The sequence below is a fragment of the Scyliorhinus torazame genome, chromosome 1, assembly GCF_047496885.1.
Source record: "Scyliorhinus torazame isolate Kashiwa2021f chromosome 1, sScyTor2.1, whole genome shotgun sequence".
NCBI classification, from domain to species: Eukaryota; Metazoa; Chordata; class Chondrichthyes; order Carcharhiniformes; family Scyliorhinidae; genus Scyliorhinus; species Scyliorhinus torazame.
The window spans coordinates 204,689,998-204,711,372 of NC_092707.1; the positions used below are offsets into that span (position 1 = coordinate 204,689,998).

A 21,375-nucleotide genomic window follows, 5' to 3' on the forward strand; every position below is an offset into this window, starting at 1 on the left:
GGGATGGCAGAGAGCAAGGATCGGGAGGATGGGAGATCTGTTTATAGATGGGAGCTTTCCCGGTTTGAGGGAGTTAGAGGAGAAGTTTGGGTTGACGGGAGGGAACGGGTTTAAGTATCTGCAGATTCGGGATGAGTTAGGGGGAGAGATAGAGGCAGGTCTCTGGGTAGATGCGTTAAGCAAAGTCAACACGTCCACGTCTTGCGCCAGGCTCAGCCTGATACAATTTAAGGTTGTTCACATGACGGTGGCCTGGATGGGCAAGTTTTTTGGGATAGAAGACAGGTGTGCGGGAGGGCCAGCGAACCATGTTCACATGTTTTGGGCGTGTTCGAAGCTTAGGGGATTCTGGCAGGGGTTTGCAGATGTCATGTCTACGGTGTTAAAAACAAGGGTGGCACTGAATCCAGAGGTGGTAATTTTCGGAGTGTCGGAGGACCCGGAAGTCCAAGGGGCAAGAGAGGCCGACGTCTTGGCCTTTGCCTCCTTGGTAGCCCGGAGATGGATACGGTTAGCTTTGAGGGACTCGAAGCCCCTGAAATCATGGACCTGGGTCAATGACATGGCTGGCTTCCTCAGTCTTGAGAAAATCAAGTTCGCCCTAAGAGGGTCAATGCTAGGGTTCGTCCGGGCGTGGCAGCCGTTTGTCGACTTCTTCAGAGAAAATTAACTGTCAGCAGAGGGGGAGGGAGGGGGCGGGATTAGTCTAGATTACTGTTGTAGGAAGTTGGGACCTGTGAGGGAGGTAGATGGTCTTTGCACTATGTTTATAGTTGTTTGTATATGGTTTGCTGTTACTGTTATTAAATCACAAATGCCTTAATTAAATATTTTACAAAAAAAAAAGTATTCACAAGTTCAGTCTGTTAGATTTCTTTCATCGTCTTTTTGATCTTCTTAGTGGATGAGGTGTTGATACTGATGTCTTGACAGTCCTTTGCGTGTCATTGGTGCTTTGATTGTTGGTTACGTATCTTGAAAGATAGTTTCGTTGAGTTGCAGGTCTGGAAAGATTTTCTGTGGCTGTACTTTTAGAAGTGCTCTACGATTTCTCCGTAGGATGTTACCTTCAGCTGTCTTGATTATATATGATCTTGGTGCTGTTTGTCTTATGACAGGAGCAGACCAACCTCCATCAGGTATCTTGATCCTAACGGTGTCATCTGGAGATAATGAGTCCAGAATGGTTGCATGCATGTCATAATATAATCCTTGATGATTACGTAGCTGTTGCATTTTCTGTATCACTGGAAAATGATCAGGATTTGGAAGCTGTAATGCAGGTAACATTGTTCTCAGATCCCTATTCATTAGCATCTGTGCCGGTGACAGACCTGTTGATAAAGGAATTCCTCGGTAGGATAACTGCGCTAGGTGGATGTCTGACGCAGAATCCAGAGTTTTATTAATGAGTTGTTTTACAATGTGTGTACTCTTTTTTCTACTTTCCCATTCGACTGTGAGTATTGTGGACCAGATGTTATGTGTTTAAAATCGTAGCGTCTTGCAAACCTGGCCCAGTTGTTGTTGTCGAAACACGGTCCATTGTCTGACATGACAGTGGTATTCCATGTTGGGTTAGTAGACCCAGACATTCTTTTTCTATTTGAGCATAGCGACATTCTGTTTGTGTCATCGCTCTCAATGCATATGCGACAGGAACCCAAGATGCGCTGTTGTCTTTTTGCAACAACACTGCTATTCGTCCTGACTTGCATCAATCAAACTTTTTGTCTCCCTACTTGGATCGAAAAATGCTAATATTTGTGCAGTTGTGAGTTGTGATTTCAAATCAAGCCACTCTTGTTGCTGATCCTTCGTCTGTTCAAACGAGGTCAATGTCTGAATCAAGTTTCTCAGATCTGGGTCGACATTCTCCGACCCCCCGCCGGGTCGGAGAATCGCCGGGGGCTGGCGTGAATCCCGCCCCCGCCGGTTGCCGAAGTCTCCGGCACCGGAGATTGGGCGGGGGCGGGAATCACGCCGCGCCGGTTGGCGGGCCCCCCCGCTCGATTCTCCGGCCCGAATGGGCCGAAGTCCCGCCGATAAATTGCCTGTCCCGCCGGTGTAAATTAAATCACCTACCTTACTGGCGGGACCAGGCGGCGTGGGCGGGCTCCGGGGTCCTGGGGGGGGGGGCGCGGGGCGATCTGGCCCCTGGGGGTGCCCCCACGGTGGCCTGGCCCGCGATCGGGGCACACCGATCCGCGGGCGGGCCTGTGCCGTGGGGGCACTCTTTCCCTTCCGCCTCCGCCACAGTCTCCACCATGGCGGAGGCGGAAGAGACTCCCTCCACTGCGCATGCGTGGGAAACTGTCAGCGGCCGCTGACGCTCCCGCGCATGCGCCGCCCGGAGATGTCATTTTCCCTCCAGCTGGTGGGGCACCAAATGCCTTTTCCGCCAGCGGACGGGGCGGAAATTCCTCTGGCGCTGGCCTAGCCCCTCAATGTTGGGGCTCCGCCCCCAAAGATGCGGAGCATTCCGCACCTTTGGGGCGGCGCGATGCCCGTCTGATTGGCGCCGTTTTGGGTGCCAGTCGGCGGACATCGCTCCGTTTCGGGAGAATTTCGCCCCTGTTGTTCAGTTTGACAAATTAGGTATGAACTTGCCTTGGAAGTTGACAACGGCAAGAAAATGAAGAACTGCTTTTTTGTACTCGGGGACTTTCATTCCTTTAATGGATGCGATTTTATCAGTGTCAGGTCGCACACCTTTTTCAGAAATTTGGTCAGCTAGGAACTTGAGCATAGAAGTGCCAAAACTACATTTGGTTTGATTCAGCTTGAGGCCACACTCATGTCTGCGTTGAAAGACTTGTCTCAGCCTCGAGGCATGTTCTTCTGGTGTTGATGACCATACGAACACCGTCTATTCCCTCAGTCATCTGTTCCATGATGCGGTGGAATATTTCAGACGCAGGGATTATTCCGAAAGGCATTTTATTATAGCAAAATGTGCCAAAAAGTGTATTAAATGTGCAGAGCTTTCTGCTCGAGTCTTCCAATTATACTTGCCAGAAACTTTGCAATGCATCTAACTTTGTGAAGATGCGTGCATTTGCCATCTCGCTGGTGATTTTCTCTCATTTTGGGATGTTCCCTCATGATATTCTTGTTGAAATCCTTGGGGTCTATACATATCCGCAGATCACCTGACGGTTTCTTCACGCAAACCATCAAACTGACCCAGTCAGTCGGTTCAGTGACTCTTGAAATTATACCTTGTTGTTGGAGCCTTTCTGATTCCAACTTCAACCTTTCTCTTAGTGGAGCAGGAATTCTCCTCGGTGGATGAACTATAGGTTTAGCATCCTTTCAAAGTAAAATCTTGTACTTAAATGGTAGTGTGCCCATGCCTTTCAACACATCTGGATATTGACCAAGGACACTTTGGATATCATTATGTAGAACAGGATGAGACGAAGTTGCAGTATAAATTCACTGTATTAGGCGTAACTCCTTGCAGGCTTATGCACCTAAGAGCGATGATTTATCTGATTTGACAATCTAAAATCTTAGTTTTGTTTCAATATCCATGTTGGAAACTACTAAATAGCACAAACCAATTGACGAGATTGAATTGCCATTGTAGTCTTTAAATTTACAGGCTGCTGGAAGAATTTTAGGAGGTGCTTGAGCCTTGCGTGGTCAAGCTTGGTAGCAAATTAGCTGAAGCGCCTGTGTCCAACTTGAAATGAATTGGGCAGTCGTTAACTTTTAACACTGTGTTCCATTCACTATCGGAAGTAATGGAATGAATTGATTTGGTAGGCAAAGTTACTTCAGTGGAGTTTTCATATTTTTCAATGATCCCTACAAAGAATGGATTTTCCAGAGAGTAACTATCTGAATCTGTCGAAAAAAAAATTTCTAACTCTTCTTCTTTTGATTCAACACTGCGAACATTAATCTGCCTTGAAATTGGTTTGGAAGATTTAAATATGAGTGTAGATCTGCACTGTGCAGCATAATGATTTAATCTGCCACATTGTGAGCATTATTTTCCTCTGGCAGGGCATTTTTTCTGAAAGTGGGAGGTTCCACACCTTGAACACGTCATTGCGTTGACGTCATGACGCACGACACTTCTTCGCGCATGCACAGATCGGTGTTTGGCCGTCTCGCATTTCTTAGCGAAGTGCGCATGTGCAGGGTTAGAATGCGTGCGTGCAAGATGGCTGCCGTCTGAAATGTGCATCTTCTTCATCTGTGACACTGCCTTTACACATTCTACCTCGTGGGGAATTTTCGCGCCCTTTTCACGGAGAAAATACTCTTGGTGCTGATTCTTTGATTGTTGGTGAACCATACACATTTCTACAGCGATTTCTAAAGTCAATTCTTTTTGCCTCAGTAACCTTTCCCTTAGATGTTCATCAGGAATGCCAAACACTATTTGGTCACGAATCATCAAATCATTAAGTGCAGAAAAGTTACAGGATTGAGCTAGCAGCCTGAGATCTGTTACAAAGCTTTTAAAGCATTCATCTTTTCCTTGTAATCTCTTCTTAAATATGTAGCACTCTAATTTTTCATTGGTTTGAATTTTACAATGGTTATCAAATTTTTCAACAGTTACTTCAAACTTTGTTTTGTCTTAACCCGCTGTGTACTGAAATGAATTGTAGATCTCTATTGCGTGTGGACCAGCCATAGTTAATAACATAGCAATTTAACGAACATCTGTGGCATTAGTTAAGTCTGAAGCTTCTAAGTAAAGCTGAAATTGTTGTCAAATGCCAGTTTACATTTAAGTTACCGGTGTTCCTTAGATGTCGAGGAGCTTGAGTTCTGTCCATTGGGCTGGGATTCATCAAAGTTTTTTCGGAGGTTGATGCTTTGGTTGCTGAATAGGTGCTAATTTTTTTACTTTCTTATAATCTTACTAAACTATATTAGGTAGCTTCTGTAGCCAAATCCTGGTACCATGTTATATTATTAGGTTCAGTAATATATATCATTATTAGTTGCTGTTGATGCAGGTGGTCCGATGGTGTGATCCTGAAGAAACCACGAGTCTTCAACTTAAAGCAAACTAATTTATTAAGTAACGATTAATTATAATTGAGTTTGACACGCCACAGAATGATCACTAGTAATCAAGTAATTAAATATCAATGTGTTAACTAATTCAAAACTACACGTGTTAGCTATGCTGTGATCTATCTATCATACACTACTGCTGTCTAATCACTCCTGGGTTGAAAGAGACCAAGATCCTCTGGGAACTGATACTTATAGTGGGATCTCTAGTGGTAGTGTTAGTTAGATGTTATAATTAGCTCTTTAGTTATCTGCATGTATATATGCCATTACACCTGTGACCTGTACCATCTCAAAGAACAAGGGTAGCTGGCGCATTGGCACACCACCACCTGGAGGTTCCCCACCAAGTTACACATCATCCTGATTTGCAAATATATTGCTGTTCCTTCACTGTCACTGGGTCAAAATCCTGGAACTCCCTCCCTAACAGCACTGCGGGTGTACCTACACCACATGGAGTGCAGCAGTTCAAGACAGAGGCTCACCACCGCATTCTCAGTGGCTATTAGTGATGGGCAATAAATGCTCACCTCACCAATAACACCCACATCCTATCGATAAATATTAAGAAAAGAGAAGTTCAGGTCTGGAATGTACTGCCTATAAGTGTGGTGGAGGCAGGTTCAATCGAGGCGTTCACAAGGGCTTTATATGATTATTTGAACAGAAACAATGTGCAGGGGCATGAGGAAAGGCAGGAGAATGGCACTAAGTCATTATGTTCATTTGGAGAGCTGGTGCAGACACGATTGACCGAATAGCCTCCTTCTGCACAGTAATAATTCGGTGAATAAGGCTCAGTGACTGAAGGAGACAGATTCAAGCTGATTGGCAAAAGAATCAGAATCAACTTGAGGACATTGTTTTCAGATAGCAAATTGTTGTGATCTGGATTGTGCTTCCCGAATGGGTGCTGGAAGCAAATTCCATTGTGTCTTTCTAAAGAGAGCTGGATAATTACTGGAAAAGTAGACTTTTACAGGATAAAGGGGGAAGTGGGTCTAATCAGGTAAATCTACCAAAGTGCAAGTACAGGTATGATGGCTGAACGGCCTCCTTCACTAATGCATCATCTGTCCTGGTCCACCCACAACAACGCTACCACCAAGAAAGCACAACAGTGCCTTTCCTTCCTCAGGAAACGGCGGAAAATTGGCATATCCGTATAGCCTCTTACCAATTTTTACATATGCACCATAGAAAGCATCCAATCTGGCTGCACCACATGCTGGTATGGTAACTGCTCGGCCCAAGACCGTAAGAAACTACAGAGAGTTATGAACACAGCCCAGTCCATCACTCTATCCCACCTCCCATCCATTGACTCTGGCTACACCTCCCACTGCCTTGGGAATGGAGGCAGCATAATCAAAGACCCCTCCCACCCAGTTTATTCTCTCTTCCAACCTCTTCCACCAGGCAGGAGATACAAAGCTCTGAGAATACGCACTAACAGATTCAAAAACAGCTTCTTCCCCGCTGTTACCAGACTCCTGAATGACCTTTTTGTGGACTCTCTGTATGCTTCACCCTATGCACCCTATGTCTAGGTATTTATTTTGTGTATTTATCATATGTCCTATGTTTTACATGTTTGGAATGATCTGCCTGGACTGTACACAAAATAATACTTTTTACCTCGTGTACCTCGATACACGTGACAATAAACCCAAATCCAAATCATTATTCAATGATAGCTCCACATGTTCTCAACGAAAGGTTCAAGAAGCCCTGCTGGCTGCAGATTACACAGATATTACAACCTGGGAGCATGTTGATTGGCCCAACCATTCTTTGTTGGGCGTTATCCTTTGTATTCGCAGCCCTAATCCCCTATTCCTACCCCGTTCCTAAATCTCTTTATCTTTACTTCAACCGCCTATCTTCCCTGCTCTTGTATTGAAGTGCATCAATCACTAACTCTGCTATTGGATTCCACAATCTCACAAGCCTCTAACTAACAGATTTCACCTGAACATTTAATCTTATATCAATGCCCAATCTTTCAAAATCCCTCAGTCGGCAGAGCTCCTACTACTTTGTCCTGTCCGCTCATCATTTTAAACATTTTCATCAAATCACCTTACAATCTCCTATGTCAGCTGTAGCTCAGTATCTCTGAAGCTGAAGGTTGTGGGTTAAGGCCACATACCAGAGTTGCGAGCACAGACTCGAATGCAGTACTCAGGTATTGTGGCGCTGTCAGAGGTGTCTGCTTGCGAATGGGATGACCTGAAACAATGAGCGGGCCCAGTCCAGTCCAGCACAGATAAACACAAGACCCACCAATCCCAGTGAGGAATCTCCTGTCCAATCCTGTTTGGCCAATGACATCACAGAGGTGGGGTTTGAATGCGTAAATGCGTGCATTCAGCGTAGCAACAACTCACAACGTATTATATTTATAAAGCACATTTAATGTAATGAAAATCCCAAGGCGCTTCACAGGAGCATTCTAAATCAAAGTATGACATTGAGCCACGTAAGAAGATGTTCATGCAAACGACTAAAAACTTGTTGAAAGAAATAGACCGGAATTTTCCATGTGGGACCGGCGAGCTATTAAAATCTTTGTTCACATCGGTGGGAACGGAAGATCCCGCTGGCCTGAAAGGCTGCAAGATTCCAGCTATAGATTTTAAGAAGTGTCTTAGAGGAGAAAAGTAAGGTGGAGAGGTGTTGGGAGGGAATCCCAGAGCTTGGGGCCTAGGCAGCTGAAGGCACAGCCACTAATGGTGGAGCGAATAAAATTGGGAATGTACAAGAGACCAGAGTTAGAGGAGCGGAGGTACCTCAGAGGGATGTAGGGCTGCAGATGATGATAATGATACTGAGAAGTGAAGAGATGGATTTGGAAACAAGGGTGAGAACTTTGAAGTGAAGATCTGTCTTGACTGGGAGCCAATGTAGGTCAGAAGCACAGGGGGGATAGGTGAAATAAGAAATGGGCAACAGAACTTTGTATGACCACAAGCTTATGGAGGACAGAATGTAGGAGACCAGCCAGAAGTGCATTGGTATAGTCAAATGCAGAGGTAATGAACGTATGAATGGGGGTTTCAGCAGGTGAGCTGAGATGGGGAGAGTCAATGGTGGGATTGGAGGTCTTAGTGATGGATGTAATATGCGGTTGGAAGCCCAACTCAGGATCAAGTGTGACAACACCAAGTTCTCAAACAGAGAGATTAACTTGGACCGTTGCCCAGGAGAGGGATGGATTTGGTAGTTGGGGAATGGAATTTGGAGCTGGGACCGAAAGCAATGGCTGCAGTCTTCCCAATATTTAATTGGAGGAAATTTCTGATCATCCAGTACTGGAAGTCATATAAGCAGTTTGACAATTTTGGAGCGTGAGAGGAGTCGAGAAACGTGGTGGTGAGATAATGCCGAGTGTCGACAGCATACATGGGAATCATACTTTTGATGGGCAGGATGGAAATGAGAAATAGGAGTGGGGCCAAGGATAGATCCGTGGGGGACACCAGAGGTAACGGTCTGGGGACAGGAAAATAACCTTTTGCAGGTGACTCTCGAGCTGCAATTCGCTGAATATGAATGGAACTAGGTGAGAGCAGTCCTACGCCCAGCTGGACTACTGTGGGGAGCTGTTGGAGGAGGATGGTGTGGCCAGACTGTGTCAAAGGCAGTGGACAGATCGAGAAGAATGAGGAGAGAAGATTAACTCAGAGCTTCACTCGCTGGTAGCACAGTCAGAAAATATCAAACAGCTTGACATTATTTCATGCCCCTTTCCCTTGCCCTGTGATGGAGAATTGATTTATTCACGGTTTTAGGTGCTAATTGAATGCATATAGCCGAGAGGTAAAAATTATTAAAAGTGTCTTGACTGTGGGAATCCAGACATTGTTTCAGTCATTGTTTCGCATGATGAATTCCAGTGCATTCTGTAATAAGAATGTGTCAACTAATCAGTTACAGCAAGGTCTCTGGGCCGGGCTGCGGCGTGAGAAACATACCCAGTAATTTTCCTAAGACTGCGTACGCAGATGCTGAGCCAGTCTTGAAAGGCACCAGTCAATCTTAAGTAATGTCTAATGTTTGATTAATAAATCATCCTCTAAGTAACAGACATCCATTTGAACAAATCAGGAGGGCTCAGCTGAGAATTAGAAACCAATGAGAGTAAATGAGGGATTAAACCAGAGGTAAGAATTCCCTTAAGAGTAGGACCTTGTGATTGAGGTCTTGTTCCTGAATTCCTGTATTCCTGAGTTCTTGAATCATCTATCTGTTTGTTTGTGTTTAAAGTGATTTCTTTATGCTTCTATGTTTTATGGTTTTTTGCCATGTGTTTAACCCGTTTATGTATCGTTTTATATTTCATTTATAAAGTTTTGATTCAATACTTAACCAAGTGTATTCACGTGAATAATTAGCAATAAATCGTATTTTGATACCTCCAATCAACCAGACTATCCACTCTTATTAGAAGGTGAAATAAGAGCCCCAACACCATGGATCACCACTGTGATTTGAATTGTACCCGATACTTACTCCAAGTGTGGCCATTACCACAACCTTATAACGGCTCACTGTCACATCCTGATGTATATCCTGCACAGTACCCTTCTGACTATCAATGCCAGCTGGACTGTCTCCTCTCCCTGACCCCTCCCAGAAGGGTTTGAAGTTTTTGGGGATAGTTCTGACCCCTATCCATTGTCTTTGTGGTGGTGAGTCCACATTTCTACCCCCAGATTGAAAACAGCAGAAATGGTGAGCTGAGCTGACCAGGAGGTGTAAATCCTCGGCTTTTAATAACTCACTGCGAACATTATCACACCAGTCGCAATGTCTGGATTTCATTCAATTAACATGTAAATCAATGTGAAGATCTATAACCAAGGCATCGACATTTCATTTTGGCAGAAGGCTTCCTTCCCCATTCTCTTGGAATCTGAGCTTGTCAAAGCTCTCTGACACTGAGCCGATTGTGCTGCAAGAATGATTGGAACATAACGAACAGACGATTGGTCTCTAGACCAAGACAGGCTGGCATTGTCTGAACCAGCCATCATTTAGCAATGCACATCACACAAGCTACTGTCTCAGGCCTCAGGGTGTTATTGAGTTGTGATGCGAGGGATGGGACAGGAGCACGAACACATAAGGAGCTGGCAATAAAACCTGCCCTCACCATGTAAAAGCAAGAGCGTGGTTAATCTTTTTTCCAGTGTCTGATTCACAAAGTTGCTAAAATCAGTGTCTGAACCACATGAATAGTCAGTCCATTAATAACAGATTGGAGACTGTGGCTGACGTCGGCAATAAAACAGGATGTTGTTCTGACACAGCTGGAAGGCTGTGTGTGTATGTGCCTCTGTGTGAGACCATGTGTGCTGTGTGTGAGGTGTACAAGTGATTGTATGTGTGAGGGTTTGTATGTATGTATGTGTGTGACTGTGTGAGGAAGTGTATGTGTGGGTATGTGTGTGGATGTTTATGCACATGTGTGTCTCTCTTTCACTCCCTCTCTGTGAGGGTCTGCCCTTGTGAGGGTATCTGTGTGTGCCTGAGGGAGGTGTGTGTGTCGACAGGCATGTGTTGATGTGCGTCTCCATCTGTGTCAGTGAGAGCATGTATGTGTCTGTGAGAGTGTATGTGTGCATGAAAGTGTGTGTGTGTGTGTGAGGGGGTATATGTCTGCAGAAGTGGGTGTCTGAGAATGTGTATCTGTGGGTTTGCGTCTGATGATGTGTGTCTGAGTGTGTGTGTCTGAGGGTGTGTGCCTGAAGGTGTATGTATGACAGTGTGCATCTAAGGGTGTGTGCCTGACGATGTGTGTCTCAGGGTGTGTGTCTGAGGGCTTGTGTCTGATGGTGTGTACCTGAGGGTGTGTGTCTGACAGTGCGTATCTTAGATTGTGTGTATCTGAGGGTGTGTGTCTGGCAATGTATGTCTGAGGGCGTGAGTCTGAGGGGTTGTGTCTGGCGATGCGTGTCTAAGGACATGTATCCGAGGGTGTGTGTCTGAGGGTGTGTGCCTGACGGTGTGTATCTGAGGGCATGAGTCCGAGGATGTGTGGCTGGCGATGTGTGTCTGAGGACGTGTGTCTGACGGTGTGTATATGAGGGCGTGCGTCTGAGGGTGTGGGTCTTATTCAACTGACAGTTGAGGCCCCCTATGTTTCTTGGGAGGCAGGTAGGGTACAGGGGAGGGTGGGCTTGAAGTCAATAGAGGAACGCAGAAAGGTGGGAGACATGGAGGGGCCACCAAAGATAGCAGAAGGGTTTGGTTATTATTCATTTCTTCAAGTTGATGTTGGTATAATTAAATAAAATTTCCAAAAAGCTTTCGATACGTAATAGGCTAATAAGTAATGCCAGAAAAGGTGGCCAAACAGCAGACTGGATTGCCAGCTGGCTTCAAGATAGAAAGCAGCGAGTGGGAGTCCAGGGTAGTTATTCAGAGTGGCAGAAGGTGCTGGGACCATGTGTTCAAAACTTGCATTAACAACTTGGAGTTTGGAATCCGAAGAACTATTTCTAAATCTGCTGATGACACTTAATTGCTGGGGGTGAGAGGAACATTCAATACAGGGGAAGACTGAAACAAATTACAGGACGTTGTTATTCAGTTGCAGAATGGATAAAGCATTGGCAAATTAATTTCAATATAGATAAATGTAAGGTGTTCCTTTTAAGCAACAAAAATAAAAAGATTGTACATTATTTAGAAAATGTGAAGAAATCCGACAATAAAAAAGTGCAGTTGGATTAACCGGGAATTGAGTCGCCTTTTCAACATGGTGACTTGATCCTCGAGCGGGTTCTCGATCCGGCGCTCTCTCTGGCGCTGAAAATGATGACTGCAAACAGTATCTGATGAAAAACTCAGATTGCTGACACAAAATATAATTGTTCACGAGGCCAAGCTGCAGAATACTAATAAGAGGCTTGATGAAACCGAGGAAAGAATCCTGAATGTTGAAAATGTTGCTTCTTCATCTGAAGTTGTATGCCATCCTTGGAAAACCAGCTATGTGTAATGTCAGAAATCTTGGAGAACCAAAGCCGGAGAAAGAATATCCGGGTCGTCCGTCTGTCAGAAGGAGTGGAGGGTAAGGTTCCTGTTAAGTTCTTTGAGAACTGGATGCCACATTTTCTTAAGCTGGATGTGAAAGCTGGGCATTTCAACTTGGAAAGGGCGCACTGTACAATGTCTTTGAGGCCAAGGGACAATCAACGTCCCAGACCTATAATAATTTGCTTCCACAATTTTACAGATCGCCAGAGACGACGAGGCATGGCAGGGCCTGGCTCCATGAGAGGGTGAGGATCTCCTTTTTCCAAGACATATTGGCAACAACACAGCTGAAACGTTGTGGCTTCAATGAAGTTTGAAGGCAACTCGAGGCAGCTGGAATGAATTATCCTATGCATTATCTTGTGCCCTGAAACTGATATCTGATGATTCCACTGAGTCTTTCAGTCATCCGATCAGTGCCTTGACCTTCGTCAAGTCCATGGAGGGCAAGGAGTCGGACTGATAATCTGCAGCTCGGAAAAGTTGAAATCCGGACTTTTTCCCCATCATGTTGTTGTTTGTCTGATTTTGTATCGTCATATATCCTGTTTATTGGAAGATGTGAACATTTGATCGTTGTAATTAATGTATTTTCCTTCTCCTTACGTGTTCCAGGGACTTTTATTCTTCTTCTTCATAGTAGCTGTGCTGTGTGCTAAATATCCGTCGTCTTTTCTTATTATTCGTATCTTTATGAAGGTTATGCTGACTGTTTGATATCCTCTCTTCAATCATGGCAGAAGAGAGTGACACAATTGCCGGGAGGTGGGTGGAGGTTGCAGGTCTTCATGAGTGGGTTCAAGATGCAGGAGGGGTATTTGGCTCCAGGAATATTCCGGTACCTCTGGTGTAGGGAGGGGAGTTGTGGTGCATGCTCAAATGTGGCGTGAAAACGCTATCCTATTTTTTTAGGGTGGCCTGGGCAATGGCAGTGACTAATTTTAAACTTTGTTCTTGGAATCTACAGGGAATTTATCATCCCGTCAAAAGGAAAAAGATCCTGGGCGAGGTTCTCCGTCCTGCTGGCCACGTTTTCCGCCGCTGCCACAGGCAGCGGGATTCTCCGTTCCCCATTGTGGGCCATCACTGCGTTGGGAAGCACGCGGGCATGGGTGTGCTCCCGTCAGGGTGGAGGGTCCTGCCGACGGAGAATCCTGAAGCTTTTCATTTCTTAAGGAGAAAGTGGACATAGCCATTTTACAAGACACTCACTTGGATGGCAAGCGGCACTTAAATGTATGGCTGGAATGGGTGGGGCAAGTGTTTTTGCTTCTTTTTCGACAGGCAACAGGGACGTGACAATTCTGGCCAACAAGAATTAAGATAAAGAATTGTGTTATGGATAAGGGAGGCAGATATGTGATTGTTAATGGGTTCAATGTGTATGGCCCGCTAAATTACTCCCTGCAGTTTGTCACTAAGGTGTTTTTGGACTTTGCGGAGTTGGCCTCAACTAATTATTTTGTGGGCGGAGACTTTATTGTCATCTGAACATCTTGATGGACAGGTTCCCAGTTGGGGCAGCACGGTAGCATTGTGGATAGCACAATTGCTTCACAGCTCCAGGGTCCCAGGTTCGATTCCGGCTTGGGTCACTGTCTGCGGAGTCTGCACATCCTCCCCGTGTGTGCGTTGGTTTCCCCCGGGTGCTCCGGTTTCCTCCCACAGTCCAAAGATGTGCAGGTTAGGTGGATTGGCCATGATAAATTGCCCGTAGTGACCAAAATTGCCCTTTGTGTTGGGTGGGGTTACTGGGTTATGGGGATAGGGTGGAGGTGTGGACCTTGGATAGGGTGCTCTTTCCAAGAGCCAGTGCAGACTCAATGGGCCGAATGGCCTCCTTCTGCACTGTAAATTCTATGATAATCTATGATAGAAATACCCCATCCTGCAAGCTAGAGCACTGGCCTCAGGAATTGAGGAAGTGGTATACTTGGTTGTGTGGAGGACTTTGCATCCTAAAGACAGAGATGTTACTTTTTTCCCAACGCCTCATCAATGTCACACTAGAATTGACTATTTTTCTGTTTCTAGGGCTATCCTACACATGGTTGTCTCTTGCTTTATAGGTGATATTGTAATCTTTGACTATGCTCACGTCTTCCTAGAACTTTCATTTGAGGGTTCCCGCCCTCCCTGGTCTAGGCCATGGTGGGTTGATGGCTCCTTGTCAGGGATAAATTCTTTGCTACATATTTTAAGAAGGAGTTTGAGTTTTTTTACTCAGTCACTTCGCGACCTGATGTTACTTCTTCCACTCTGTGGACGACCTGTAGGGCCTATGCTAAGGCGTTGTTCACGTCTTGCACAGCCAATAAAAGGCAGAGAATGCAGGAAAGCCAGCATCGGTTAGACGTTTCTCTGCAGGCAGGCACTCTGAATAAGAATAGGACAGAGCCCATACATAGTGTGAGCACTCGTTCAGACCATACGGACCTGAACGGAACGGACTGACGGTGTTCAGGCTCCCCCAGTTGGGTCTGCGACACCCTTTGGGATAGGTCCGGCCGACCAGCAACGCTCACAATAGGGGAATATGCAAACAAGATTAGCGCAGTCGGCGAATTTTGGTTTGACCCGACCACAATTAGCACAGACAAGCAGGTTAGGGCAGTTCTGCAGAAGCACAGGACAGCATTCGCGACCCACAAACACAAACCCCGGCCGGATGACTGGTTCCGTTCAAATCACAGGACCTGAACCGAGACCCCAAAAGCAATACGGATTTCCCCAAGAGGCAGAGGGAGAAATCGCAAAAGTGATCGACAGCTTATTAGAGCAGGGCGTACTCAGATCAGTAGCCTCCACTAATAATGTCCCGATTTGGCCAGTGAGAAAGCCCGATGGATCATGGCGACTGACCATCGATTACCGGGAACTCAATAAAGTCACCCCTGCAGCAGCCCCCACGGTAGCCACAAGTCCCGAGACCATGCTCAAACAGGGACTCAACTCACAATACTTTACGGTTTTCGACGTCAGTAATAGATTCTGGTCCATTCCATTGGCAAAAGCGTGCCAAGACAAATTTGCCTTCACTTTTAAAAATCAGCAGTACACATGGACATGCCTTCCACAAGGATTCCACAACTCCCCCTCCATTTTCCACCGACAGCTGGCAAATTGGTTTGTCAAAATTTTCTCGCCCAAAATGTCTGGTCCAGTATGTGGATGACCTATTACTGCAGACAGACACCAAGGCAGAGCACATCGAACTTCTGTCCGAACTCCTGGAACTCCTACAGAAAATTGGTTATAAAGTAAACCCCAAAAAGGCCCAGATTTTGGAAAACAAAGTGATATATTTGGGTACGATTATCACGCACGGTAAATGCGAAAGTGAGCACAAAAGAATTGACTCGATTGCCAAATTGCCCCTTCCCCAGAATGTTTCAGCCTTCCGGTCATTTTTAGGATTGGTTGGCTACTGCCGAAACCACATTGGCGGTTTCGCCAGCAAGGCAGCACCCCTCTCGGAACTCCTAAAGAAAGGAGCTCCTTGGGAATGGCTTCCACAGCATATGAATGCTGTGGATGCTTTGAAAAGAACCCTCATTGCAGCTCCCGCACTACAAGTTCCAGACCCGCTTTCCCCCTATGCTATAGAGATAGATAGCACCGACCACACCCTTTCGGCCGTGCTCCTCCAGGAACAGCACGAACAATTAAGACCCGTGGCTTACGCATCCAGGCTTTTAGATCCTGTGGAGCAGGGATTTCGGCCTGTGAAAGGCACCTGCTCGCAGTTTTCTGGGCAGTTCAGTATTTTTCCTACATAACCGGACTAAACCCCATCATAATCCTCACAGAACACACCCCACCCAACTTTTACTTGACGGACGACTCAAGGACGGTACAGTTAGTCAGATTAGAGCAGCTAGATGGACCCTTCTTTTGCAGGGACGGGACATCACTGTAAAACGGACCAAGACCCATACTTTCTTAGCCGATAACCTTCAGTACCCAGGCATTCCCCATGAATGTGAAATCATCTCACCGCACCACAACACAGGCCCCTTTATTGCAAAAACACCCCCCAGAAAGATAGGTAGTTCACCCCAGAGCCCCCAGTCCACAGACACATGCGCACCTTTAAGGATTTATGTGGATGGATCTTCCACTATATGAGACGGAAAGCGCATTACAGGATGCGGCATTTATGTCGAGGACATGCAGGGACGCGCCCTAGAAGAGATCTCCTTAAAGCTACCAGGCCACTTAGGCGCGCAGGCGGCAGAACTAGCAGCCGTTGCGTACATTGTGGATCACCCAGATTCCTTCCCCAGCCCAGCAGACATATACTCGGACAGCCTCTATGTCTGCAATAGCCTCACAGAATTCCTACCCCTGTGGAAAGCAAGAGGATTTGTTTCCGCAGACGGAAAACCCCTCCCTACAGTCCCATTGCTCCGCCACATTTTAGAAAAAGCACAGAACAGGACTTTTGTCATCGTTTGCAGTCACCACCGTTCCTCCCCCCCTGGAAATGTAAAAGCCGACGTACTGGCCAAAGCAGGTTCCAGGCATGGCCATTTTTGGACACCCCCCGAAAGCGCCCCAGTGAATGCAGTTCAGGTCTCGCAGACTAATATCGAGGATTTAGTGCAGGCCCAGAAGCAGGATAACAATCTCAGGGAGATTTTGAAAGGACAATTTCCAGCCCCCTATGATAGATTTAAAAATGCACTGACCACACGTGACGGTGGGGTGTTAAAAGACACCCTTTATGTGGTTCTTGAACAGGACAGGAATCAGCTCATTTGTTTATTCCATGACAGTCATGGACATCAGGGAATTGATCCCACTACAGCCCACCTCAGGCAGCTCTGTTGGTGGCCAAGTTTAAAAGAAGACGTAACGCACTGCGTTGAGAATTGCCTTATCTGTGCCCAGAACAATCCGGACAGATACGCCAAGAAAGCTCAACTTAGTCACACCCGCCCCGTTAATGTCCCCTGGACTAACCTCCAGATCGATTTTGTAGGACCATTGCCCCCTTGCAGGAATGGTTACATATACGTATTAGTCGTCATAGACACTTTTATGAAATGGGTAGAGGCATTCCCATCCAGAACGAACACGGCAAAGACCACCGCAAAGATCTTAACCCACCACATCTTTACGAGATGGGGACTCCCCTCAGCATTGAATCCGACCAAGGTTCCCATTTTACGGGACGTGTCATGAAGAACGTCCTCACGATATTTGGCATTACCCAAAAATTCCTCATCGCATACCACCCCCAGTCAAGTGGTATCGTCGAGCGCATGAAACGGACCCTAAAATCAACCCTCAGAAAAATGGTCCAACAAAACAACACCACTTGGGATTCAGTCCTCCCTTTTGCGCTGATGTTTCTAAGAAATACTGTCTCGAAATCCACAGGTTACACCCCACACACTCTCATGACCGGACGCCCCATGAAAAGCACAGAATTTTTATTAGGATTGGACTTGACCAGCCCCGAAGTGACGGCCCTCACACACGAGAACGCAGTAAAACAACTAGTTGAGAATGTGAAAACGGCTCAGCTAGCAGCCGCAGTAAGATTAGGCACACGGAAGAAACAGAGCAAGGCCTGTTTCGACAGGACAGGGCATGCGACTGAGTTTGAGGCAGGACAGCAGGTCATGCTTTCAATTTACAACCCCAGCACATTCCTGTCACCGAAGTATTCGGGTCCGTACTCCATTGCGGACAAAGTAAGCCCCTTCGTCTATAAAATTAAGGAGTCCAACGGAAAGACTGCGTGGTTCCATATTAACCAGCTTAAGACATATGGCTCACAGTCCAACCACGCACACCACCTCATGCTTGACGCAGCAGACCACACCCCGCCCACAGCCACCATATCCCTACCCTCCCCCATCACGCACACCACATCCACAGACTTGCCCTCGACTCCACCCCCGAACTCTAGACTCCATCCCGGAACGCCCACAGACAGCAGCAGCAGCGACAGCGATTCAGACAATAGCCATAGCACGCCTCCCTACTATCCCCATGCAACAGAACCCACACCCAGCGAATCTGACCACGATTCGAGTGATCCCTTCCTCATCACTTTCCTCAACAAATCACTTTCCTCAACAAACCCCACCGCCCTACGATGACGATTCCGTCCCCACAGAACTAGACACCACCTTTTGGCACCGCGACAACTCATACAGGCTCGTCCGGAACGGCGAGATGGACCCAAATCGCACCATGCAGCCCTATCAGCCCTTATACATTCCAGAGTATGGCATCCGGGAGAAGATGACGACTTTGAGTCTGACTCCCAAAACGAGAACCCCTTTGCGTCCCTGTTCGCAACTGATAACTGAGGTGTCCAGATGATGTTTTAAAAAGGAACCGCTTGGGAGAAACAGTGTCCTTTCTGATGGAACCTGCAGCATGTTGTTTAATGTTGTTTGTTACTGTTATTGTTAAATATTGTTTGTAAGATCGGAAATATTTTCCACGGCCACACGCCATATTTTTCGGCCGAAACCTATGAGAACTTGACAGCACGCTCATCGGCAGAAACCGCTGAGAGCTTGCCAGCCCCCGTTCATAACTGCTCTTCTGGTTCGAAGGAAGAACCTTTACGGCAACCCCCTCATGATGACTACATTTCTTGCCCGTTCTTGTCGGTTGCTCAGGCAGTGGAGAAACGGCATTGGTCTCCGCCCTGCCTGAGGACCCCCCTCTGGTCAGCTACGCTCGGATAGAGAACACACGGCATTGGTCGCTGTCCTACCCGGGGATTCCATCCTAATCTTACCCGTCGCGGCCCATACGCACCTCATTTCGGCACTTTTGGTTCAAAAGGTTTTGTTTTGTTTTCAGTCGACCCTTAGGTTGCCAACCCTATGCTATTTACATCCTCAAACATTTGGATGGTAAATCGCACAGCCTGCGAGACGGCTCGCACTGTTTCAGTATTTTTAAGTGTGTCTTGTCCTGAATATTCGGTTTAAAAAAAAATGAGGGAGTCACACACAGTGACAAATTGTAAAGGGAGAATTGGCACTAAAGGACAGAATACTAACGCACGAGATATTAACCAAGATAGTAACAGACACTATGCTTGATCCCACAGAACCCCAGAAGCTCCAGGAAAAGAGACAAAACGGAAAGGAAGAGAAGAGAAAGAAGAAGACAACAATGAAGACGGCATACGTGTTTTCGTTATCGCAATTTGTATTCGGTTGCGCGCGAACGCGAACCCCCTGACCCCAACCCCCCCAGTGGAACCCCCCCCAGTGGTTAATGAGTCACTTCCCCATAGCACCCAGAGCCCAGTAACAGGCAACACCACACCATCATGGTGTGATAAGCTCACAACGTGGTACTCCCTTTCCTACGTAGTCGAATCCCTATTAGTGTTGGCGATACTCTGCAGCATCGTGCAGACTATCCGCATGAGGAAATGGAGACGGAGAGCCTACCGCGCTAGCACCCCGGTATACAGAATAAGATCCCCTATGTTCAGTTATCCCCAGGACCCCGAAACCCTCGATCTATAATAAAGGACATTCGTTTGCATTCTTTTGTAAATAAAGAAATGGAAAGATTGTCCAACCCTGTGCTTGACTGCCAAGCCAGGAAAAATGTAAATGCTGCTTTCATTTTGTATTGTTTAGGAAGTTAGTATGATTGAATGTTTGAGTGAGTGTAGTTTATTAAGGACAGTTAGAGGTAAAGTTTTAAAAAAATGTTGTAATGCATGTCCCTGTTTTGACATAGTGCCACTTAGAAATTGTTAGTTAAAATTTTTCTTGCATAGTTATGGTCAGTGTAGAGGCCATAGGAGAGTGCTCGCCGGGTCAGGGAATGAAGACAATGCAGTTATGTGATCATTCACGCTTTGCGTTAGGATCACAAGGAGGGAGTGTAGCCACCTGAGTTGGCCACTTCCCAACTTAAAATGGAGAACCGCAAAGGCTGAAGGGAAATTCAGCCAACACAGGCAAAGACTAGCAAATACAGAAATCATGTGTATTGGAACCTGTAAGGAACCAAACAGCACTGAAACCTGAAGCCATCTGCATAGTAATACAGCAGCCATCTGTATAGTAGTGAGCGATTCCAGGGCACAATGGCAACAGTTAAGGTGAATAAAGCCAAGCCAGACTCCTCGGCACCAGCAGGAGCCAAGGCAAAGGAAGGCCAACGGATATTTAGGGACCACCCAACGATCAGGGAACAACTCCAGTATTGGAGAAATCGATCCAAGTGATTGGAACGCAGTCCAATCACTTGGAACCAGGTACGGGGTCTGCCCCAAAGGGCGGGAAGCCCCTGGGGACTATAAAGTAAAGCCCCCAAGTTCAAATCGTTCTTCTTTGGCAGGGTCACTCTGCAACTTGAATCAACCCGTGAGAGTGACCTGTCTCAGCTGCCACCAACCAAGTAAGTCTCCAGTCAATGCTTGCTACGAGATAGGCGCTCCTAGCTACCAGTCCATACCAGCTTTTGAATCCTGCAGACTCAGGAGCTGAACGAAAGGCCATTTGTTCCCCTGACCTGGTGGGCCAGTCCAAAGCTAAGTATAGGCCTTTTAGTGATAGGAATAGCCTAGAAAGTAGAGTTTATGCATGAGTAGTGATTTACTGTGTATAATAAATGTGCTTTGATTTGAATCTTACTAATTGGTGTGTTGAGTTATTGATCATTACTTAACTTGAACCTCGTGGCGACCTGGCGACTCTAGAGCAAAGGTTAAGCAAACAGAGCAAATTACAATTTAAGAGCCAACCAAAAGTTAGCAACAAACCCCTCATTCCTATAGAGCGAGATCAATGCCATTTGCCTTGCGAGATACCTGAAGTCATAGTGTCGGGTAATGGAACAACCTTCACGAGTGCTGAACTTCTAAATTTTACCTGTTTAAATGGCATGAGGCACATCAGGACAGCGCCTTATCATCCAGCATCCAACGGACTGGCTGAATGAGCAGTCCAAACCTTCAGGGTGGGCCTTTAGAAGCGGTCAGGGGTGACCCTGGAGACCAGAATCTCATGCTTACTTCTGGGCTATAGAACCACTCCTGTACAATGGGAATGCCACCAGCAAACTTCTTAATGGGCCTGGTGTTTCTGAATTTTCCGGGGAGGGTAGCGGCCAGTCAGTGCAGTCAGAAGAAAAATCATGATTCAGGCAAATCAACAAGGCCGTTTTCAATGGAGGAAGCCGTGTATGTCAGAAATTTTGGAAGCGGCTCGAGTTGGGTCCCAGAAGTTGTTGCATCTAAAAGAGGATGTTTGTCTTATGAAGTGAATGTACAAGGAAGAATCA

General features: G+C 46.3%; 1 long non-coding RNA gene across 1 annotated transcript in view; it reads left to right on the forward strand.

The window, feature by feature from the left end:
* Positions 1 to 20,706, forward strand: part of LOC140430047 (uncharacterized) — a 129,885-nt gene extending 109,179 nt beyond the window's left edge. The window contains exon 3 of the long non-coding RNA XR_011949301.1: positions 19,178 to 20,706. This is a non-coding gene — a long non-coding RNA (uncharacterized lncRNA). The remainder of the gene's footprint in view (positions 1 to 19,177) is intronic.
* Positions 20,707 to 21,375: the final 669 nt, after the last annotated feature.